We start from the raw sequence: 25,000 nt of genomic DNA, 5'->3' as shown, positions 1-25,000 counted from the left end.
AACACATCGATACCGTCCATCTTCGACTGCGAGAGCGACCGTCGGTAGCAAGTGAATATGTGGAAGATCCGCACAAAGAGGAAAGGAAAATGTATCTCACTGTACCTGTGCCTAGGCAGACCGATACCAGCCCGATTGGGTTGGTTGCTGCCGCACAAAGCAGAATGCCGATCTGCCCGCAGAACAAACAGCGTAACGACCATGTACGTTTAGCTTGTTTGCATGATGATAGGGCATGTTAAATGTAATAGGTGTATCGCTCGGATGGGATGCGCCGACGCATACACCATACCTTGGCTGATCCACTCGGCCGTAGGGGTGGTGATGATTTTTAGCATTGTAAATGGTGTTAGTAAACTTATTGAATATTTGATAAAAATCTATCTATGGGTGGTGTGACGTTGTATAAATTCATCAAATGTACAATACAATCAATGATTCGGTTCACATCGAAACAGCGGGCGGAGGTAGTAATGTTATACGCGGCGAATGGTAGTTCCATTGTGTCGGCTCAGCGGGCATATGGTGAAAACACCCTGGCGAACAAGTGCCGTGTGCCAAGACTATTCGTCGGTGGGTGTCAAATTTTGCTGAACATGGCACAGTGAACGATCGACCCCATGCCGTTCATCGACGTGCAATACGTTCCAATGAACTGGTTGACGCGGTCAGAGAGAGCGTCGCGCAAAATCCAACTGAGTCGTATCGCCGTCGCGCGCAGCAGTTTGGGGTCAGTGGTACCACTATGCGGCGCATCTTGAAACATGATTTGCACTTGTTTCCTTATAAGATGCAAGTAACGCAAAGATTATTGCCAGCGGACTATGCACGTCGTATGCAATATGGCAAAACAGTCGCTCAAGTGGTAGCCACTGAACCTGATTTCTGGAAGCAAATATTGATGACCGACGAGGCTCATTTCACATTATCGGGCGGAGTTAATAAGCAAAATAGGCGTATTTGGGCCACACGGAATACACACCGGATTCATGAGACGCCATTACATGATCAAAAGGTGACGGTGTGGGCCGGCGTTTGTGCTAAAACCATAATTGGACCATTTTTTCAAAGAAAATGAGCCAATCGATGGGAAGCGATATCGGTGGATGTTAGCTCATTATGTATGGCCACAAATGCGCGAAAAGGGCCTTGAGGGTTATTGGTTCCAACAAGACGGTGCGCCATGTCACACGGCTGCTCAAACAATTGGGGTTTTGCAGAAAAAATTCCCAAGGCGTGTGGTGTCGAAGGGAGGCGACATTGACTGACCACCGCGGTCTCCAGATTTAACACCTCCCGACTTCTTTTTATGGGGCTATTTGAAAAGCAAAGTATACGCCAATAATCCTCAGACCCTTCTCGAGCTTAAGGATAACATTCGAACTGAGATACGTGCCATACCTCCCGAGATGCTCGAGAAGGTTATGGACAATGCAGCAAAAAGGGCACATAGTGCGGTGGTTCATGGAGGCGGTCACTTGGTCGACGTGGTGTTTAAACACTAGTATGCAGCATGATTTGCAGGGTGCGAGCGGCTATTTGCCCGTGTGATATTCTACCTAGAGGGTGGTTTTGTTGTATTGTACATTTGATGTGGTTTATATACCGTCACACAAGATGGTGCACCCTGTATAGGGAGGTATAGGGTGTCATGCATGTTTTTTATCGCAAAATGAGCCTGAAACTATGCAGCGCCCTGGTGCACATAGGCGCTGAGCGATGACAACTGCTACTCGACAAAAATAGAAGTTAATGGCATGCATACCGGTAAGTTACAGCAGAACATCTATGTACCATATGCAGGGTGCGCCAGAAAGTATGTCGGTCCTCCCGTATACAAAAAAATTGTTCTCCTGTATACAAACAGCCATCGGTCTCACGGTCTGCGATGGCAGCGAGCTGGGATATAAACACGCTGAGTGAGCGACGGCAACTACACGGATGCGCATATAAACGCTAAGTGGATACCACCGTGGGTATCGTAGTATCAATGCCGGTTGAAATACGTCAATAGTGCGAAGTGCACTGATCGGCTACCCGCGGCACACCGACAGGCGAAACCATACACTACGTCTGTACTGCGAGCAATGGCAATATGAGGCATAGTTCAGAATTAAACAAAATGCAAAATCAATCCCATCCGAGACGGCTGCGAGAGCGACCGTCGCTAGCAAGATCCGCACAAAGCAGAATATGAAACTTCTCTTTTTTTTTTCATACGTTTATTTGACACGGCATTTGCAAAAGCTTTTTACGCCAGTTTCTTTTTTTTACATAGCACGTTACAAAAATCCTTAAGACTAATTTTAACTATACTAGTACTTTGTCTAAAACTAACACTGAAATCACTTTATTGTTTGCTTTTTTCCTTACATTGTTGTATTTCATAATGATCTAGTATTTTCGGGTGTATTTATTTACTTTTTTTTCTGTTATTGTCTAAATTTAAAAACTAAATATTCTAGGACACTTTAATTGATGAATGATTAGCCTTGGATGAGAGTATGAGGAGATGAATTTAATTAAATTTTGACAGACGCTGTTTTTAGAAAATGATAGATAAGTTCCATGTAAAGAGGATCGCGATACGCCAGGATGTCTCTAACAGGAACATGGATTGGTCTTCCTCGGACTTGTAAAGAATCTACTAATTGTGATCTGGCTTCACGATATTCAGTGCAGGACCAAACAACATGCTCAATGTCATGGTAACCTTCTCCACAAGCACAATGATTACCCTCAGCGAGCCCAATACGACGGAGATGCGCATCTAAAGTATAATGATTGGACATGAGCCTAGACATCACACGGATGAAGTCTCGACTTACATCCAATCCTTTGAACCATGCCTTCGTTGATACTTTAGGGATAATTGAGTGTAGCCATCGTCCCATATCTCCATTGTCCCAAGATGTTTGCCAACTAGCAAGTGTCCTCTGTCGAGAAGCGCTATAAAATTCATTGTAAGCGATGGGTCTTTCATATATTTCACCATCTAGTGCACCAATCTTGGCTAAATTATCAGCTTTCTCATTGCCCGCAATAGAGCAATGGGCGGGGAGCCACACTAGGGTAAATTTATAACATTTTCTTGTCAGGTTACTCAGAGATTCTCGTATCTTCCCCAAAAAGAATGGATCGTGATTATCAATCCTCTTTGAGCGTAGAGCTGCAATTGTGCTGAGACTATCAGTGAGGATAAAGTAATGGTTCGGGGGTAAAGTATTAATTATTTGAAAACTATAGTGAACTGCTGCTAGTTCCGCTATATAAACAGAGGCGGGTTCTGCAAGTTTGAGAGAAATTGAAAAATTATTGTTGAAAATACCGAAACCAGTGGCCTCACTGATTCGTGACCCATCAGTGTAAAACATTTTAAGGCAGTCTATGTGTTGATATTTACTTGTGAATATCTTAGGGATCTCCCGCGAGCGTAGATGATCCGGAATTCCACGAATCTCTGCTTGCATGGACGTGTCAAAGAATAAAGTGGATTCAGGAATATCTAGTATATTGACGTATGTGGGAACATACCTAGCAGGCGTTATTTCTTGTGACATGTGATTGAAATACACTGTCATGAATCTGGTTTGGGGTTGAAGCTCGACAAGTCTTTCAAAATTTTCAATTACCAGTGGGTTCATAACCTCACATCGAATAAGTAAACGAGAAGAGAGATCCCAGAATCGGTCTTTTAAAGGAAGAACTCCCGCTAGTACTTCAAGACTCATTGTATGGGTCGACTGCATGCAACCTAAGGCAATTCGTAAACAGCGATACTGTATCCGTTCCAGTTTAATAATGTGAGTGTTCGCAGCTGAACGGAAACAGATGCACCCATATTCCATTACTGAAAGTATTGTTGTTTGATACAATCTTATCATGTCACTTGGATGAGAACCCCACCATGATCCAGTTATTGTTCGCAGAAAATTTATCCTTTGTTGGCATTTCGTTATTAGATACCTAATGTGGCCTCCCCATGTGCCTTTAGAATCGAACCAAATTCCAAGGTATTTAAAAGTCAGGACTTGGGCTATCGTTCTACCAACCAACTGAAGCTGAAGCTGAGCTGGATCACGCTTCCTTGAGAAAACGACCAACTCTGTTTTCTCCGTAGAGAAATCGATGCCCAGCTTTAAAGCCCAAATTGATAAATTATCCAAGCTATCTTGCAATGGTTGTTGTAAATTTATAGCTTTTGGTCCTGTGGCAGAAACCACCCCATCATCTGCAAGTTGTCTTAAAGTGCATGGGCTGACAATACAATTATCAATGTCATTCACGTAAAAATTATAGAGAAGGGGGCTTAGACAAGAGCCTTGTGGGAGGCCCATGTAACTTATTCTGAATGTCGCCAAATCGCCATATGAAAAATGCATGTGCTTTTCTGACAATAAATTGTATAAATAATTATTTAATATCGGTGAAAGACCACATTGATGTAGCTTCTCCGAGAGAACATCAATGGAGACTGAGTCGAATGCTCCTTTTATGTCTAAGAACACAGAGGCCATTTGTTCTTTTTTTGCGTAAGCGAGTTGGATTTCTGACGAAAGTAGCGCCAGACAATCATTCGTTCCCTTTCCCCTCCGAAAACCAAACTGGGTATCTGATAGCAAGCCGTTCGCCTCAACCCAATTGTCGAGACGTCGTAGGATAATTTTTTCCAACAATTTCCTGATGCAGGATAGCATTGCAATCGGTCGATACGAGTTATGGTCGGAGGCTGGCTTTCCCGGTTTTGGAATAGCGATAACTCTCACTTGTCTCCAGTCGTGCGGGACAATGTTCTGCTCAAGAAGCTTATTGAATAAATTCAACAAGCGTCTTTTTGCTAGGTCAGGCAGATTCTTCACCAAGTTGAATTTAATTCTGTCTAGTCCCGGAGCATTATTGTTGCATGAGAGGAGTGCAATTGAGAATTCCATCATTGTCAAAGGCGAATCTATGAAATCGTTACTTGTGGGAGCATCGCGAGTGATTTTCTGCGCAGGAGCAGAATCGGGACAAATTTTCTTGGCAAAATTAAATATCCAACGATTCGAAAAATCTTCGCTTTCATTAGTCACGTTTCGATTCCTCATTCTTCTGGCTGTGTTCCAAAGAGTACTCATTGATGTTTCTCTTGACAAGCCATTAACGAAGTGTCTCCAATAACTAGATTTTTTGGCACGACGTATACTGTCAAATTTGTTTTGCAAAATGAAATAATTTTCAAAGTTCTCACGTATACCCCCTTTCTGTTTCATAATTTCTTTGTAGGCAACTTGTTTAGCTTCATATGCATCAGAGCACTCTTTGTCCCACCAAGGATTAGGGGGCCGTCTATTTATTGTCATTCCAGGATTGCATTTCGTTTGGGCTTGTTCTGCTGCTTCAATAATTAAACCCGCTAAGAATTCATATTCTTCGGTAGGGGGTAGCTCTTCTGTCGAAGCAAGAGAAGTGGAAATTAATGTTTCGTATGTTTTCCAATCAATATTTCGTGTTAAGTCATAAGGAACATTGATTGAATTCGTAAGGCCTAATTCACTGTTAATTGAAACAACGATTGGCAAATGATCGCTACCGTGAGGATCAGGTACAACCTTCCACGTGCAATCTAACCGAAGTGATGTCGAGCACAGAGATAGATCTAATGCACTTGGACGTGCAGGAGGTCTGGGGATGCGTGTTGTTTCGCCAGTATTTAAAACTGTCATATTAAATTCGTCACATACATTGTATATCAAAGAGGATCGATTATCATTGTAGAGGGAACCCCACAATACTCCGTGCGAGTTGAAGTCTCCCAGTATCAGACGCGGAGCAGCCATGGATTCCACTACCTCAAAAATTTGACGTTGTCCAATTTGAACTTTGGGAGGTATATATATAGAAGCGATAGACATGTCTTTGCCTTTAATGTTCGTTTGGACAGCTACAGCCTCAATGCCCGCAAACAAGGGGATGTTAATTCTATAGAAAGAATAGCACTTTTTAATTCCTAGAAGCACTCCTCCATACGGGGTGTCTCGGTCTAGGCGAATAATGTTGAATTCATTTAAGTTGAAATTAATGTTTGAGGTAAGCCATGTTTCACATAGAGCAAAAGCATCGCATTTTAAATTATGCAGTAAAATTTTTAAGGAATCAATTTTAGGTATGATACTTCTGCAATTCCACTGTAAAACAGTGATGGAATCTTTCATTGGAGGAGGTGAATTACCCATTGAAAGATACAATCGCTGCAAGGATGGGCCATTGAGCAATCAGCTGCTCTAAAAATGTTCTAATTGTTGGGAGGAAAGCTGAAAGTATACTCTTTAGTGGTTCAGAAATATTGAATGCTTTAAAAATCCAATCAACAATTTCAGAAAATTTCAATAATCCTACCCCCGGCTGAGGCTCAGAGGAAGTCGAAATTTTATTATTTCCAGTAATGGTGTTCTGTTTGGATTGTACGTTCCCAAAACCGGGCGGAATTGATTTCGGTTTTGAATCGGAATTTTTCGGTTTTGGGCGCAGTTTATCTATTGGTGGAGAAATTTTAAGGCCCTTTCTTGGCAGCTTGGGAAAAGAAGACTGTTTTCTTTTTCTGGAATTTCCGGGTAAAACAAATGATGTACCTTCGCACGCTCCGTCAGAGTCAGACTGTTCCGAAAATAGAGATGTGTAAGTGTTTTCCAAGAAGATGGGTTTAGGGGTAGCATTTTTCAACATTTCTGCATAGGAGCGCTTAGACCTCTCCTTCAAGGATCGTTTAATTTTATCCTCACGCAATTTATAAATGGGGCATGCAGGGAGCTCATGTGAGTTTTCTCCGCACATTAAACATTTTTCTGAATTTTCATTGCATATATCCTCTTGATGAGAACCCCCACATTTGCCACACCGTGCCTTATTGGAACAGTAAGTGGCTGTGTGGCCAAGCTGTTTGCAATTAAGGCAATTCATTACACGAGGAATAAAAAGGCGAACAGGGAGACGAATCTTATCGATAATGACATAGTTGGGCAGCGCAGAACCAGCGAAAGTCACTCGAAATGAGTCAGACAGTCGATAAATTTTTTTATCTCCTTCGTGTGATACTGAATGCAATTGCTTGCATTCAAGTATTTTTACGTCTTTAAGTATGGTGTCTTTGAAACGACCAACCCCATGCTTAATTATGTCATCAACAGTCAAACTCGATTCTGTGATGACCCCATCAATTTCAATTTCCTTTGAAGGAATATACGCTCTATACTCACGCGTAAAAAGCTCTCAAGAAGCAATTGCATTGGCTTGTTTGAGACTACCAACGACAATGCGTATTTTATCTTTATTGACTTTGACGATCTCTTTTACATCCGAGAATCGCGAAGTCAAATCTTTAGAAATTTGAATAATATTTAGCGCCTTTACTTTACGCCTAATAAATACAATCCATGGTCCCGTTGACGACTCTGGGTAAATTTTAATTCTAGTCGGATTTACATTTTCAGCATAAGGTTTAGGGGGAGGGTCTGTTACTCGTTCTCCCATCTCTTCATCCATTTTACCTAGCAAGAAAAACTATCACAAAAAGGAATGAAAAATATACCTGTTATACCTGTAGAACACACCTCATGTGTTACGTTGTAAACTCGGTGCCCGTTGTTTGACAATGTGACACTTGCTGTCCTTCTTCGTCGCGTTGCTTCTTCAGTAGAGAAATAGGCCTACCTGCAATACTTCAAAACTCTCTCCGGTTAAGCTGCTCGTCGGTATCACCACCACAAGCGCGCTCTCTCCGTTTCCACCGCCGCGGTAAACAAATGTGGCTACCTGTGGCTTGCTGCGAAAATCCCACTGTCGATGCGGCACTTTTCGGTGCCACTTGTTTTCCTTATTCGTCGTACCACTTCTGCGGTAGACGAATAGAGCGAATGAGTCTACCTGTGACGCTTCCCCTCTCGTCGATTAGAATTGCCCGACGACACCAATACAATATATTTTTTCTGTGTGTACAGGCACGATCACTGTCGATTTCTGCCACCGCGGTAGGCAATTTCGTCTACCCGCGGTTTGCTGTCAAAACACCGAGGATGTCGTTGACCACGCCTCCGACGTATCAACTGTCGACTCACACTTAACAAACTGGTCTCTCTCTCTCCCACAAAAACGCATACAGCGTCTCGCACTCCGTCACTCTCTCGAGAACAAAACCTTCCACCTGGAGGCACAACCGTCTCGGCCGGTTGCAAAAACTGTTATGATGAAACTTCTCTTATTTTACCAGCGAAAGATCCGCACAAAGCAGAATTGAAAACTTCTCTTATTGTACCGGTTGCTGGTCGGGTTCTTCATTGGACTGGCTGTGCGTGCCTATACAAACACGCAGCTGGCTTTGCATTGGCAAGCTGAGCGACGGTAACGGGAAGGTGCGTGGCGCACCTAGCGTATGCGTCTATGATTGATGTGCTGCTGTGGTAGCGGTAATACACAGTGCGCGTCTTTTATACGTTGCATGTAAGATAGAGATGGTCGGGTTCGGGTTTTTGGACCCGAAACCCGGACCCGACCCGAACCCGACGGGTTTCGGGTCGGGTTCGGGTTCTGTAAATTTAAGCTTCTCGGGTTCGGGTCGGGTTCCGGGTTTTCAAATTTGAAATTCTCGGGTTCGGGTCGGGTCCGGGTTTATGAAATTTTGGACTTTCGGGCTCGGGTCGGGTTCGGCTTTTTCAAATTAGGAATTATCGGGGTCGGGTCGGGTTCGGGTTTTGAACAAAACAACCCATCCATTTCATGACACTGTTTGCGTCTTTACACAAAACACAGTCTTTTTTGTAGTAGTGAATTATACTTCGTAATACGAATGGATGACACATATAACCGTACCAAATGTTAGCACCTCTGAATCGCTGAAATTCGTCGTATTTTCTGGTGCTCAAATATTGTATTTTTTCATTCTTGCATAAAATTCCGTCTCTTCAGATTCGCAAACTGCCTGAATTATTTAATTTTTTAAACGAACATTCATGAAAGACCATTCAACAATACGTGTTTCACATCTAAAATCTCTTTGCGTATTATTTTTCATGATAATTAGTAATAAACCAAGTCAACAGGAATTTATCGGAAAATATCGGTTCAACTTTCTATAATGGAATATAAATTTCGACAAGTACTTTAAAACTGATACTTAGGCCGCGGCGACTTTTTCTCTACGTAAACGGTTTTGTGGGGTACACTCGTACCCCAGAACGAAAATCGCTCTAGTATGTCTAATTTTTATTAAATTTATAATTAAAATCATTCGTAAAGTAACCTGTTTGAAAATATTCGTGTTTTGGCTAATTAATTAGGTAATATTTCATTTTGTATAGAACAAGTCTTTAAAATACGTCAAAATTCTCTTTTTTTCGTCATATTGCTATAACTCCGGTAGTTTCAAATCGATTTTGACCATTTATACGACGTTGTAAAGCTTATTAAATTTCTTTTTGAACAATTTTTTTTTCAAAAACCGGTCAAAAAGTATATTTATTCCGATGCTTTTTTAAAACCAAACGCCAATACAAACGTTAAAAATACAGCAATATGCAGTGACAGAGATGAAACAGGCGTCGAAGGAATACGTAGAGCCGGTGCATTGTACGTGTATATAAAGTAAGTATGTTCCAGAGCCTGGGCTGCAGAAGATAACGATTCGAATGATGCGTCTTGCATAGTATATACAAATCATATTCACGAATGTGTTTTTCATCCGCAAAAGCAAATATTACGATACCGATCCAAACGCATTTTCTAGTTGCTTTGTTATAGTGCTTTGTTATACCAAATAACAGATACTATTGTTCAGCAGAGTTTATACTTATACAATTTTATACAAGTTTCTCGCTTACTATGTATCGATATTTTGCTTTTAAAAATATATATAATTTTTTTTTTGAATTCTGTACACATGACAAAACACTAACGCTAACGGCCTTGTGGGGTACATTTGTACCCCAAACAAACTTTAAGCAAGCACTGTTAAATTGGTCAAATGAAACAAATAGGTTGTACCTGCCTTCACGGAAGTTTAATAATCAAATTGATTTATGATAAAGATTTCTTGCAATTCGTGCAATAAACTGTAACGGAAAAATAAGGATTTGGACTCATAAATTTGGTGGTACTTTGGTGTCATTATGGCGGCTGAAATTTAAAAAGGGCGCATTATTTTTTTAAAAGCAGATAGCTTAGGCCAAATTTATTTTCTAGAAACTGTCTTTGTTCCATCAGACCTAAACCTAGCTTCACTTCCGCCAGGTTTTGTTGTTCATGACACTCATATGGTGATGGGATAATAGCACCATTATCAAATCAGTGGTACATATATGAAACAAGCACTTCCTGTCAGATTGTTTCCGGGCTGAGCTGTTGCATGATCCGGATTCCTTCATGAAAATACATGAATATTCACGAACTTAACGAAATGATCGCAAAAATTTTGTGTGTTCTGTTGAAGCCATTAACGGATTTTTAAGTTTGGAGTCGTTCCGAGAGCTCCATTGGAGATGTCGAAGCATCTCTATTGGCGCGCATACCGTATAATATGAAGCATAAAATAACGTCAGAAAATGATTGATACCCTTCGATACAGGTTTGACCGTTCCAACCGGTTCCAACGTGGGTGACGTCATGTAAACTGTCGAATACGAATTGCCATAGCTTAATTTAATAATTGTAATAAATTATACGAAACTGCCTTGCAGGAATGGTTTCTGATAAAAAAAATCAGAAATTTTGGTTAATTACGACGGGCAAGGTTGTTGGAAACTGTGACCATTAAGCTTTCTGTTTCCCCATGAGTTGGCCGCCGATTTAACTTAATTTCCGGTTAAGATATCAATGATTTATCAAGTTTCTCAGCACGTTACAAATTTGACGTTCAATAATAGTAAATATAAATGCGGATTCTACTCGGTAGTGATTTGTTTTTCCAAATGCAGATATAACTCAATGCGTATGGTGCTACTTCAGATTCGAGTGATTCTACTATTCTTAGATGAGTCAAGGGTCCAGCTCGGGTGCCTAGAATTAAAAATCTTCGAGATCTTCGGTTGATTCTCCGTATTAGCAAGTTGGATTCGGATCGGGCTTCTCAAATTTTAAATTTTCGGGTTCGGGTCGGGTTCGGGTTTTCAAATTTTAAAATTCTCGGGTCGGGTCGGGTTCGGGTTTTACAAAATTTTCATTCTCGGGTACGGGTCGGGTTCGGGTTTTCAAGTTTTAAAATGTTCGGGCTCGGGTCGGGTTCGGGTTTTTCAAATTTTATAATTTCGGGCTCGGGTCGGGTTCGGGTTTTTAAATTTTCATGCGTTCGGGTTCGGGTCGGGTTCGGGTTCGAAAAAATTGAAACCCGACCATCTCTAATGTAAGAGGACACTTACGGGAATTGGATTTTCGCCTACTTGGGTATTTATCCCAGAAATGTTCTAGCAGAATTTTATACATTAGATTGGCTGTCCGCAGAAGGATATTTGACATTTTTTGGTTGACCCGTTTAGAAGTTATATGCGACACCAGATATAGCAAAAAAGTCACTATTCGGCATTCGAATGACCCTAGTAGGCTTTGCCTACCACCAAAATATTAGCCCCGTACTCGTATTATCAATACCGACTGAGATACGTTCACTACAACATGCCGACCATGCACACTTATAAGGCATAAGTGGAAGTTAGGCAAAAAGCAAAACACTGGTCCATGCCATGGTGTGTGACCGGCACCGGCAGTATGGCGGTACAACACATGCCGATCATGCACACTTATGAGGCATAAGTGGAAGTTAGTTAAAATGCAAAACACAGGTCCATGCCATGGTGTGTGGCCGGCACCGGCAGTATGGCAGTAGAACACATGCCGGTCATGCACACTTATGAGGCATAAGTGGGACTTAGGCAAAATGCAAAACACACCACTAGTAGGCTTTGCCTACCACTAAAACCCGCCCCGTACTCGTAGTATCAATGCCGGCTGAGATGATTTCACCGTGGCGGAGACAGTGGGTACCCGCAGTGACATACACCACACCTCGGCCGATCGACTCGGCCGTATGGGTGGTGATGATTATTATCAGCGTAAATGGCAGTAGTAAATTAATCCTCATGTTGATGAAAATCTATCTATAGGGAGTGTGGTAATCGTGAAGATGTATGGCAAAAAGGCATTTCCGACTATCACAGTGTATAAGGGTATACCAGAGGTCCGAGGCACTGGTAACGGCCACCCGAAAACACTACTCCCACTGGCGGGTTCGAATTGAGTGAGCGGTAGAGGTTTTGGAAAGGAAAAAAGTCGAACGTAATGCGAGAGTATGCGGCAAGCCTAGCCATATGGTCCACTACGATACAGGCGGTCTGTCCGGCGGTGCACGGGTGGACTGTATCGAAGGTATGCAAAATGCAAATACTCATTGTATGCATGGGTCCGTATGGCGGTCAAGAGGCGAAACCGTGTGAGAGAGTTGGCTTGTGGTGGTGAGAGGAAGGCTGGCCGGACATAGAGAAGTTATGCAAAATGCAAACACGCAATGTATGAATGGGTCCGTATGGCAGCCAAGAGGCGAAACCGTGGTGAGAGGAAGGCTGGCCGGACATAGAGAAGTTATGCAAAATGTAAACACGCAATGTATGAATGGGTCCGTATGGCAACCAAGAGGCGAAAGCGTGTAAGAGGGTTGGCTTGTGGTGATGAGAGGATGGCTGGCTGGACATAGAGAAGTTATGCAAAATGCAAACACGCAATGTATGAATGGGTCAGTATGGCAACCAAGAGGCGAAAGCGTGTAAGAGGGTTGGCTTGTGGTGATGAGAGGATGGCTGGCCGGACATAGAGAAGTTATGTAAAATGCAAACACGCAATGTATGAATGGGTCCGTATGGCAACCAAGAGGCGAAAGTGTGTAAGAGGGTTGGCTTGTGGCAGAGAAGAGAAGTACCACTTAGAACAAAAAAAAATCACGAAACTTCTCACAAAAGCGAATCGGATTTGTTGCTGGTTTTCCTTGCTTTGATGTGAGAGTGCACCCGTATGACGTTTCAACTAGTATAAATTTTAAGACTGGCTCGTATAAATCGTTCCAGGCAGTACGGTCGAGCTTCGCTAAAGCGTACAGTAAATAACAGAAAATGTATTATTGCATTTCGTATCATAGATTTTACTTTTCTGATTGATATTATGCTTATTGCTGTATATTATCATTGAACGCTCGTTTTCTAAAACGACATTATCTGTTATTTTTGCGGGGCGTCCAAACAATCATCCACTTTCAACGGAATGTTCTCTAATTACCTGGTCCGACGGGAATGCTTTTATTAATTTGGCACATTGAAGAGTAACTCGTAAGGAACCTTTACTAAGCAACACATGATTGCAGAGCCCTTTTTCTAAGTAGTGGAACGTGATCTTCCGCATGGATGGTGGATTTTTCCATTTGTCATAATTTGTCGTCAAAATATTACTTGTGATAATTAAGCTGAAGAAGTAAACTTTTTTTGAATTCCAATCCAATGCAGTGAAAGCTAATGTAAGTACTTAAAGTCACAAGAGCACTTAGCACATAGAGACCATTCATAAATTACGTAACGCAAAAATTGCCCAAAATTGACTCCCCCCTCCCCCCATGTAACAAATTGTCACAAATTTCTCCATCCCCCCCTCCCCTATTACGTAACAAATTCCCAGAAATTTTTTTTTCTTCGGTGAAAACATGTTACGTAACGATCTACCTAACTCCCCCTCCCCCTATGTACCACCTCCCCCCCCCCCCCCTAAAAGCGTTACGTAATTTATGAATGGTCCCATATTAGGCAATCCAATGGAAGATTTTGTCGTGACAATTCAATTTTGTTAAAAAATATTTGTAATTTTGCGAACAAGAAAATAAAAAAAGTTCGATCATACGTCAGCTGCATCAGAACAAATCGAAAACAGCATATGGCTTAATGACCCAATTAACGTATAAAATCTCGCCATCGTCGGAACAGCATTTGAGTTGTTTTCTCTAACAGTCTAACTATTTTTATTTTTTTTTTAGAAAAATTCTTTAACTTGGCTGCTGAGTAACTGATAAATAATAATTTTAACTTGGCTGCTGAGTAACTGATAAATTCTTGGTACGCAGATCTGAAAAGTGTGTAACAGCGTTGTCACAAGTACAGATTTATCTAGAAAGGTAAAGGTTTAGTTTCGAGTATTTTTGGTACATATTCTGTACGATACGGATAACATATTTTTGTAAAAAAGTGCAGATTTTTTTAACCATATAAAATAATTTAACACTGCGATGAATACCAGTAAACAGGTTGTAAATGTTGAGTTAGACCGCTGACAGAGTGATGGCGAGAAACTGAACTGGAGCTAGCACTGACATTAGGATGCGGGATTCGAGAAACTTGCTTGCAGCAAATCAAAGGATTGATGTCACAGTACCGTACAGTACCGGGAGAAACTGGAAGTACTTCTCATTTTCTACTTCTAGTAGCAAACCGAATTAAAAATTAGCAAGTTTTTTTTTGTTCCTGTTTGCTACGGAGCAGCTAGGAGCAAGAAGCGTGTATTGAAACAAACCTAATGAAAGCCGAGTGGATCTGCCCGGATTGCTTGCGTTTATTGTAATAGGCCGCTTGCAGAGTGGCGGCGAGAAACTGTGTAGGGGCTGGTACTGACAGTAGGATGCGAGATGCTAGAAACCTGCTTGCAGCCTACCCGGATAGAATTTTGCAATAGCATTTACCCTACAAACAATCATAAAACAATAAATATTATAGTTTCTACTGTTTCAACATGGTTCGACGCAGCGTTCTCGCAGTAGATTTACAATAAAATTTCATGTAACAATCAATTTTACTGTTCAGAAAAAACTGATACGGTAAATTCACATTAAATTTGACTGTTTTCGAGAAAAAAAAGCATGAAGAAAAATCAATTTTTTTGATGTTAAGATACATAACCACCCCCCTTTACTATTGCAAAAATCGATTTTACATTGAAATTTACTGTAGAAACGTTAAAGTTTATTGTTTTTGCGTGGTAGCATATTACTAGAATTTACTATAAATTATTGTAAAATTACTGTACTGTCACAGTGAAAATCATGGTTTTGTTACCGTATAATTCTATTCGGGTATCAAATGGAACCTATCAGAGTAAAAGCAGGTAACCGGTGCAGATCCGCTCGGCTTTCACTTTGACATCATCCCTTTGGTTTGCAGCAAGCAGGGTTCTCGCATTATAATGTCAGCTTAACTTCTCGCCGCCACTCTGTAAGCACCCAATAGCGGTAAGCTTGAATCTAGTTGGTACCGCCACACGGTACTATCTTTGATTTTAGGCCTGAGTTTAGTCCGGCCTAAGACGTTAGTACCTGTCATTGCAGAAATGGCTGCATCCTGAAGCCAAATGAAAACAGTGTAAAAGGCCGCCATGTTCCTCTTGCATACATCTCAATAATTTGAATCAACTTTTCGAACTTTATGTGCAATATTATGGCCCATGTTGCACACAAACCATATGAGGGCAAGTAAGCAAGTTTTATCCCGTACGAAAAACAGGTGTAATCGAATTTTAAATGCATTTTTTTCAATATTCTTTATCGTCCTATATCTAGAAGGTGCTACACGCTCATTTCAAAACGCCATATCGAAGAGTTATATTGCAGGTTAGCAGAAGTCGAATCAAACTGACGGACGAAATTTTATAATTGGATTCAGAGATGAAAATTGTTTTCGTTCGTTAGTTTACCTATGGCTATCAAAATGAGTGAAGTTTAATTTGCTCGCAATTTTTTAGTTATTTTTACATTAGGAAAAGAATATATAATCACAATTTGTTCTCTTTTCTAGTTGTATCTTCTCACAAAGAACACCATAAGAAAGTGGAAGTTTATTTATATTTTTACTGCTTTTGAAAGAGTTCAAAACTAAGATTGAATAAAAAATTGTAAATGAAGCCATGCCATATAGCCTAAGTAACACTTTTAAATATGACGGCAAACAAACTGTTACAAATATTCTCATTTTGATCGTTATTTAAATGTTATCGGAGCTTGCTTGTATTGTTTCGTAATTTATAATTTTCTAGTATATCTTGTACTATTTGCATTTCCGCTGTAGTGCAAATTTTAGTTTAATTCTTTATGATAGAACAGATACGCACAGGGTATGAAAGAGCTGTGAAAGCTGAGACTAGACAGATGACTTGGCAAAATGACGCAAAAAGTTGAATACGGAAAAATCGCTTGAATCGTGTCGGAACTTAAGGGGGTGCAAAGATTCTTTGTCTTTTCAGTCATGCGCCACATCGAAATCTTGTTTTGCGGTATATACCATAACTCAAAATCTACTGGACAAACGTTGAGACATTTGCACAGTTGTTTTCACAGCATTTCACAAGTAATTAAGGGAGCTTTTATTTTTTGGTCGATTTTCGATTTTTTCGTAGTACTTTGAAACCAAAATCCGATTATTGCTAAAACAACGATTAACATGTTATTGTAAAATAATAACATTTAGCAGTTTGCAAAAAGCTCTTGTAGTTGCCTGGGCAATGATGTGAAGAAGAAGAAGAAGAATTGTGCATAATTCAGAACGATTGGTCCAAGAAATTTTGTCTGCATCCAGTACCAGGTTCAATTTGTAAATTTATAATTATCAATTCATTATCAGACAGATGGCAGACTATAGGAAGTAACTAATTATAATTTTTATTAATTAAAATTACTGGACTTTTGGTATTTCAGGCATGATTGGATAATCGTGCTGATAATTTGAATTACTTCATTTTCAGCAAAGTAGGTCTGCCAAATTCTATATGCATCGTTAGTAGACTAGTTGGGTAGGATGGTATAATAAGCCCCACCAGCCTAAAATTTCAGATTTCTATTCCATGGACGACATAATTATCTGAAGCAAATAAATAATTTTTATGGCATTTTTCATGTGTTGCAGAACAGCAACTGATACAAACTTTTCAAAAGATGTAAGCTTCCACTCTTTTTTTATAAGCATTTGATTTAATTTGGAACAGTCAGATTTGGCTGAACTGACAAACTACTAAGTGTAATGTTAGAGAAGCTCTTCAAGCCCTTGGAGAGGCTAGCGCCTAACAATACAACTCTATAACGTTCTCGATAGTATACACCATTATTAGCAAAATAACGTTTTAGTCAATTATGGATCTTAAATAATAAATTGTTTAAGCGGTTACTCCACTGTAGAATTTTAAAACAATTGATTTTTTATTTATTAGTCTAAAATGTGCTTTAGGATGTAAAAAATGATATCCCAAAACATGGAGAACGAAAACAATTCAAAAATATAATTTTCAATTTTGCTGCAACGCCTCTTATGTATAACGCATGTGTACTGCAAACTTTAACCGCGTTTTTCTCGAAGCCACTGGCCGGAAATGTAACTCGAGCAAATGATTTTTGGTCGCTTTGAAATTTTCACAGTATATTCAAAATTGATTTTTCTAGTCAGGTACGCAGGATTAAATTGTTTATTGCTTACCTTTTTATTGAATAACGATTTTGTGTAGATTTTTATGACATTCTCTATGTTTTTTCACTCAAAACTGCGCCATTTCGCTTAAAACCAAAATATCGAAAAAATCCTACGTACATCGCTATTGACATAAGCAATCAGAAAAACTTTAGTTTTTGGCGCCAGGTCAAAAATCACGGGAGATAGATTTTCGACCGTGGACCCCTTCCAAAAAACGCGCATGACGTGAAAATGCTGCAGAGCCGCCATCTTGTGATGAAATTGCTCGAAGAAATTATTTTATTTGATACAATACTTATGTTATAAATCCCATTCAACAAGATGTCGATTCACCATTTTATTGAGCAATAAAAAAATTCTCGAAATAATCAGACTATTAAATGGCATAAACAGTGAATTTTAAATTAACTTTATTGTACAGTTTTTTAACATAGCCGTGTATTGCTGATCAGAACGCAGCAATGCAAATAGCAGCATCATGTTACCGGAAGAAGACAAAAATATGCAAAAAATTGTCATGCTTCTCTTGCATACATTTCGTTATTTTCAATCCTCTCTTCGGCTTTCTTTTGGATAAATATGGCTTTCTTTGCTCGCAATAAAGATGGCAATAAATAAGCCAGTTTATCAGGTAGGAAAGACAAACACTGTCGAACTACACCAATAAAATAAAATACCAATTAATGCGTAGAAAACTACGCATTTTCAATAAAAGTGGAATAACCCATTTAGTGGGTAAAGAGTTCGTATCCATAAATGAATACAGCTTTTGTACGTCAACCTGGGTATGTTTTACCCTTTATTTTTCGCAGACCTGTTACAACAAATCGCGTGAAAAATATCCATTCATGAAAATCGCGCCAGAATGAAAAATTCTGTCAATAGAATTATTTCTGAATTAAAAAAAAACATAAAATAACATTCATTTCACATTATTGTCTCCTTAACTACTTAACAAAATAAAACCCAATGGCTGGATCTTTTGGCTGCTCTAAAAATGCCAAACGCATATTTGCAACATCCTCAGTAGTTTAAACATGCAGGCCAGTAATTTGCAGCTTCCGCTACGAACCTTAGTTTGCAGGTTAACTCGCTTAAAATAATTCTTAATGACTTTTAACTCATTATTAAGATCAGTATATCCATTGACATTATCTCATCGAGTAGTTGTGAAATGAATAAAAAGCACCAATGGTTATAAGCAATGAAATACCCATTTTTTGACAGCTCATAAAATGTGTAAAGTTTTTTTACCGTGTTTATCTACCCGCATTTTTTTTATTTCCTCGTTCTTTCCTTCTCTCTACACGCTTGATTCCAATTGCACATCAAAGGGTTACAGTAGAGCACGTTTAGATAAATTGAGATATATTCAATCAATTCAGATTAAAGTTGTTTTTGTGAATTAGAAACAGAACTACAATAAGAATTGTTTTGATTATTTTCTTTTTGCTTATCTAGCGGGAATAAGCGGGACCATTTAATTCGTTAATATAAATCGATAACATATTTTCACGAATGATTGCCCATATATCTATTGTATCACACATCAAAGAAAGTAAATAACGAAAGAAAATTATTGTTTTTAGGGGATAGATCCAAACAAATGACAATTGGATATAGATCGTAAAATGCAATATTTTATGAATTTACTTACACTGGTCGTTAGCAAATTGAATCAGAATGTTAACAGCTTAGAAATTAGCTCCACAAATACCCTAAGCTAAGAGTAAATAATAGATTTTAAATATGTGCAATGTTCCAATAAGAATAAAATCACATAAAACTTCTGAATACAAAATGTTTTGAAATTTACTGTGAACACAACGGTGATCAATATATTTATTTCGATTTTTGTCATAAATCGTTCCAATTTGCAGTGATGCATTATAGAAATATATCTATATTGTGTCTGCCACAGTGCAAAAAAAACGCTCAAGAATATAAATGATCATTCTGTCAAAGTTTAATTTTCTGTTTGATCTTTGTTTTCTTTTTATTTAAACCTCGCTGAAAAACGTGTATAATTTTAATTCGCAGACCTTCATTGATAATTGATCTTTATTCCAAACTTGTGAAAATTCACTTGAAACGAAAATAAATGTTCTCCCCCACGTCGATAGGTATCATGTTCAATTAGAATGACACTCACAGTTCATTTTAAATTCAAATTGAAATATATTAACCAATTATTTAATCAAAGTATGAAATCCCGACAAACATATAATTCCAGCTTAAAAGCCAACTGTCAAAATTCTCTTTGAAAGGGAATTCCGGACAAACCGTTACTCACCAATCACAGATGTTGGCAGTAAACAAAAGAGAAAAAAAATTTCTCTTCCATTAACTGCTATGAACTGTGTTTAACCAGCGACGGTTTGTCCGGAATTTCCCTTCAAAGAGAATTTTGACAGTTGGTTTTTAACCAGTAATCATATTTTTGTCGAGAAATAACTATCATGGCACCAATTACAACCGATGGTTTAACCTACAGACACTTTATATAACAGACTAGCGGAGAGAAAAACAGTAAAACTAGCAACCAAAACCCTCATGCTCCTTTGGTTGCACTTTTTGACAGTCCGTTTGGCTGCAATTTTTGACACTTCGCTAGTCTGTGTATAACGTGTCTGTAGTTTAGTCACCTCTAACTCGACGAGCGCCTATTCAAACTGAATAAAAACATCCATATGTATATCAATTTATTTTCTTTTGTGCATATTATGTCACTACAAAGTACTGCACATCATCGGCCAACTTTCAACTATCCAACACGTTAAAGTTCTATGTTCAGAAACATATCGGCAACAAGTTGACAAAATTGTTCTCAAACCCTATGGAACGAGATATTTGACGAAGAAAAGCTATTTTACTGCAAGAAAATATCGGAATGAATTTACTTATTTTCTTTAACTTGAATTTGTTGTTTTTTAACATTGACGTGTAACGCAGATCAGAACGCAGCCATATATGATTAAAGCTTACCAAATATTTTAGGCCGGTTTAAAAGTTAGTCCGGTTTAAAAACAGTTAGTACGGCTTTGTGCTTACGGCTAATAGAGTACTTGACAATCTGTAACTGTATTAGTGTGTTCAACGATTTGTTTTCCTCCACCTTAAGGACGCTGAATCCTTCTGGATGAAGGATCGACACGTCAATAGTTTGTTTACCATTTATCTGTCAGTGTCATTCCAATCGAGCACGAGACCTGTCAATGTCATTCCAATCGAGCAGAAGACTTGTCAAATGTTGCAATCTGATGAATGAATTTTGGAAAGTATTGTGATAGTGAGTTAAAATTTTGAACAAATTTCTGTTTCGAATCTCTAAGGCAAGGTAAAACACAACTTTTATCGTTACAGTGCGTTCTAAAAGTTGCATCAACCATTGCAGCTATCCGCAATGTTGTTATTTTCTGGTAAACCACCAAATCGGACCCATTCCGCACGAAGGTCGTAGTTTACCAGGAAGCGAAAAAAACAATATTTTTAAAACCGGCGGTAGTTTTATTGGTACAAAACTTCACACAGCACTTCATGATGAAGAAATTATCGACGTTGCAACTCTGCGGTGCTAGTTTGCGGAAAATAATGTTGCCAAACCATTTTATTTAGTTGGGATAAGATGGCGAGTCTTTAGTCGAGTTCAGTAATTCAGCATCTTTACTCCACCTGTCATAAGTGGAGAAAAACAAATCGAAAATAGCTTTTCGGTCAGAATATTTTCATGATGGATCGCCCCGCATAAATGTGTACCATATGCCAACCATTGCATCAATCGTTTCAAAACCATTTTCAATATGGTTCGTTCAACAATAGATTAACCATTGCCTAGTATCATATCGAACATAACCAGTGTCGTTTTTCCATACTCGACCATACAAACAACGGGTTGTTAAGAACAGTCACCATACCAAAATGTGCTGTTTTCCATATACATTTTGACAACATACCATTCAAGAACCATACAGATTATAGTGGCATGCATATTTTAGGTCTAGCGATGGATAAAATATAAGCTGGAGAAAAAAATCTCTCCCCCTTCACATTTCAATTCTATCGATTGATGAAATATTATTTTGCACTCCCCGTATAGCATTCCAGAAATCTTCGGTACCATTTCCAAACTATTCGTATAATGCTCACCATATTCGGTATACTACTGATATATTTCATCATTATAATTTAATAATTTGGTATTTTAGTTACCATTTCCAATACCTTCCGTGTATCCTATATTGAAGATTTGTATACTACATTGTCCTTTGGCGCCAGAGGTTAATATTGCTCTGGTGGGCTTTGTTATTCGTATATCTGTTTACCACGCTCCAAAAATCTGTAGTTTAAGATGGTCAAAAATCCTCGTCTAACAATATTACGGAGATAGCTCAATTGGATAAAGTGTCAGTCCACTTAGTGTCAACGAAGCATTCTTCAGAAGATGGCGATCCGCATAAATGTGTACCATATGCCAACCATTGCACCAATCGTTTCAAAACCATTTTCAATATGGTTCGTTCAACAATAGATTCACCATTAACCAACGGAAGGTATTGGAAATGATAACTAAAATGGGTATGGTAGTATAACAGTTAAATTATAATGATGGAATATATCAGTAGTATTCCGAATATGGTGAGCATTATACGAATAGTTTGGAAATGGTTCCGAAGATTTCTGGAATGCTATTTATTTATACGGGTCCTAACTAATCAGTATTGTACGTATCTGGAATAAGTTTTACGGCGGCGTAGATCATGACAAATCCATTGAAAAAAATACTTTAAGCGAGCTACTTCAAATGTTTAAATTGACTGACAGTTTTATATATGACAGTTGGTGGAAAACAAACCTCCAATTAGTTTGTGTGTGAAATGATTTGCATAGAACTCTATAGGCTTCATTTGATTTGCTGAATGCAGGTTTGCCACATCTCGCATCCAAATGTTAGTACAAGCCACAGACAGAGTTGCCACATTCACAAATTTTTCTTTAATGTCACAGATTTATTAAACAATTAGGCAATCCATGAGACGTGTTGCTGATTTTTTCTTGATTCTTTCTTCTGACGTTACTCCGCACTGCTGGGCACAATGTCCGACAAAACCGTTGATTCTATCCAACATCCAACGAATCTGAACTAATGAAAGATGTTTGTCTGACGGGTTTTTCTGTTCGCAGGAGTAAAGCAAATCAAACTTGTTGACAAAACCCACCACTGAGTTGCCAATCAAACGTCTCATAGATTGCCAAATATTTGGTCGCAGCTTCTTTTATTCAGCAGACAGATTTTTAACATTTTTATGAAAATTTCACCGATTTCCGCTGATTTTTGGAAATATTTCAATTTTTCATATTTTTTTTGGAAATTTTACACAGATCTTCCTTCTGTTTAAAGCAAAACAGATGGCTAAAAGATTTTCTAGACTGAAACACAGCTTCCAATGTGGCCCTGGCCGCAGCTCAGCTTAGGTTGAAAACAAAATTACAACGAGAATTTGAACTGGAGCTGATTTTGAAATTATCCAGTTAAATACTCTGGAATTTTGACTGGTTTTTGGCGAAATTTTATCGCAAATGAAATAACTGATAACTGATTTTTGGTTTTTCGCAGCCAAATATCAGCATCAGCACCAACTCAGTATATTACTATCTCGAATGAAAAATAATTATATAAAATAATTTTGTTTGTCATTGTGTTAGTACAGAATACGAAAAATTTTCAACTCCCAGTGCAGATTTAATTGTGGCAACACTGGTGAGTAGTCAGACCGATTGTCGTTTGCATTTTTCATACGAATTAATCCGCTGAGGTGTTCGAGCCTATCATGGTTTACAGACCTTGGTGACATTTTCTAAAAATTGAAATGCGACGTTAAATCCTTGAAAAGGTACTCATGAGAATTTATACAAAGCAGCCTTTAATATTAAAAATTGAAAATAATTAAAAACTAATTTCCTCTACTTTTATTAGGACCAAAAAACTTATATCGAATCCTGGAAAAGGAAAATGGTTGGCTATCAAAATGCTGTTTGTGTTTAAATTTAATATCCTTATGTGGTGGTTCTCAAAAGAAAGGACATACAATAACCCTTAGGAAGATATACATTGAAAATCTTTCTTGGTCAGTGCACTAAGAATGCACTATGCAGTTAAAAGTTTCGATATTTAAACGTAAATATATGCTTACAAACTTCTACATTAAAACTTTCGTTTTTCGATGGAAAAGGATAGGTTAATATTTAAAGTAAAATATCCGTTTGTAACCCAAAAACACAGTCAATGTTTGAAAGATGGGTTAATTATTGCATGACAATTTTTATTTGGAAGAACATATTCTGACCACTTGTCGGATTATCGGGGATGAATTTGCTAGAAATTTTATACCAGTAACCTCGTATAATTTTTAACTAATGTGTTGATTAACAGTGTATTTTGCAGGGCTTCGACACCACGTGCCGCTAGTGATTTTAAAAAGAATTGTGAGAAGTTTTGATTTCGAGTGGCCCTTCTCTTCTCTGCTTGTGGTGATGAGAGGATGGCTGGCTGGACATAGAGAAGATATGCAAAATGTGATACAAATTTTTGTTTAGCCAGCAGTGCCTCTCTGTGCGGATAGGCGAAGCGAGGGCGTGTAAGAGAGTTGGCGGCTGTGGTTGGTCACATCGGGGGTGACTGTTGCAGTGCGTGGTTCACTGTTGTGCGGATAGGCGAAGCGAGGGCACGTTAGAGAATTGGCTGATTGGTCTTACATGGCGCAGGGGTTGCCTGTTTGCTTGGTCGGGCAGATTACCGGTTCTCTTACGACACGCGACACGAGGGTGAGTGTTAACACATTAATGTTAACACATGAATGTTATACGGCTACCACGTTATAAGCGATAGATAGCGACAGTAGCATGTATTATGACAACAGCACAACCCACCGGGTGTGATACAGAGACAAAGATGGGAATCTTTTGACGATTGTTTTGCTGGACCCCCCGCGCCAAACGGCATGGTCTTTGCGTTTGCGCGTGTGTGAGCGTCTCATGCGAAAGAGGAAACGATTTTTTACTACTGAAAAACGTTGTGGTGAGGTTCGATGATGATGCGCGATGCCGCCGATGTGGTGTGTGCGGGTGGATTGTTCCCCCTGGAACAGAACACACAGCAGCAGCACATAGCAGCAGCGCGAGAGGAGGTACAATAACAAAAGAGGGATTGAAGCGGGCCTTGCTTCAACGTGTTGTGTTGTTGTGACTGACGAATTCTGGTTGATCCTACCAGTAATATACGCTTGTCTCAAAGGTTAAGCCATGCATGTCTAAGTACAAACAGTTTTAATGTGAAACCGCATAAGGCTCAGTATAACAGCTATAATTTACAAGATCATTTCACTAGTTACTTGGATAACTGTGGAAAATCTAGAGCTAATACGTGCAATATGCAGGGACCTCGCGGAACCTGTGCAATTATTAGTCAAACCAATCGTCCTCCATGACGCTGGAGTTGAAAT

The 25,000-nt window shown here is 39.0% G+C and overlaps 1 protein-coding gene across 2 annotated transcripts in view; it reads left to right on the top strand.

Annotated features, from left to right (window-relative positions):
- LOC131682938 (transcription factor HNF-4 homolog) overlaps positions 1-25,000 on the top strand; it is a 442,320-nt gene that overhangs the window by 148,514 nt on the left and 268,806 nt on the right. The window lies entirely within an intron of this gene.

This window comes from Topomyia yanbarensis, chromosome 2, assembly GCF_030247195.1.
Source record: "Topomyia yanbarensis strain Yona2022 chromosome 2, ASM3024719v1, whole genome shotgun sequence".
In the NCBI taxonomy this organism is placed as follows: domain Eukaryota; kingdom Metazoa; phylum Arthropoda; class Insecta; order Diptera; family Culicidae; genus Topomyia; species Topomyia yanbarensis.
Note: the sequence above shows the minus strand (reverse complement) of the source record. Positions and strands in the feature narration are given on the sequence as shown.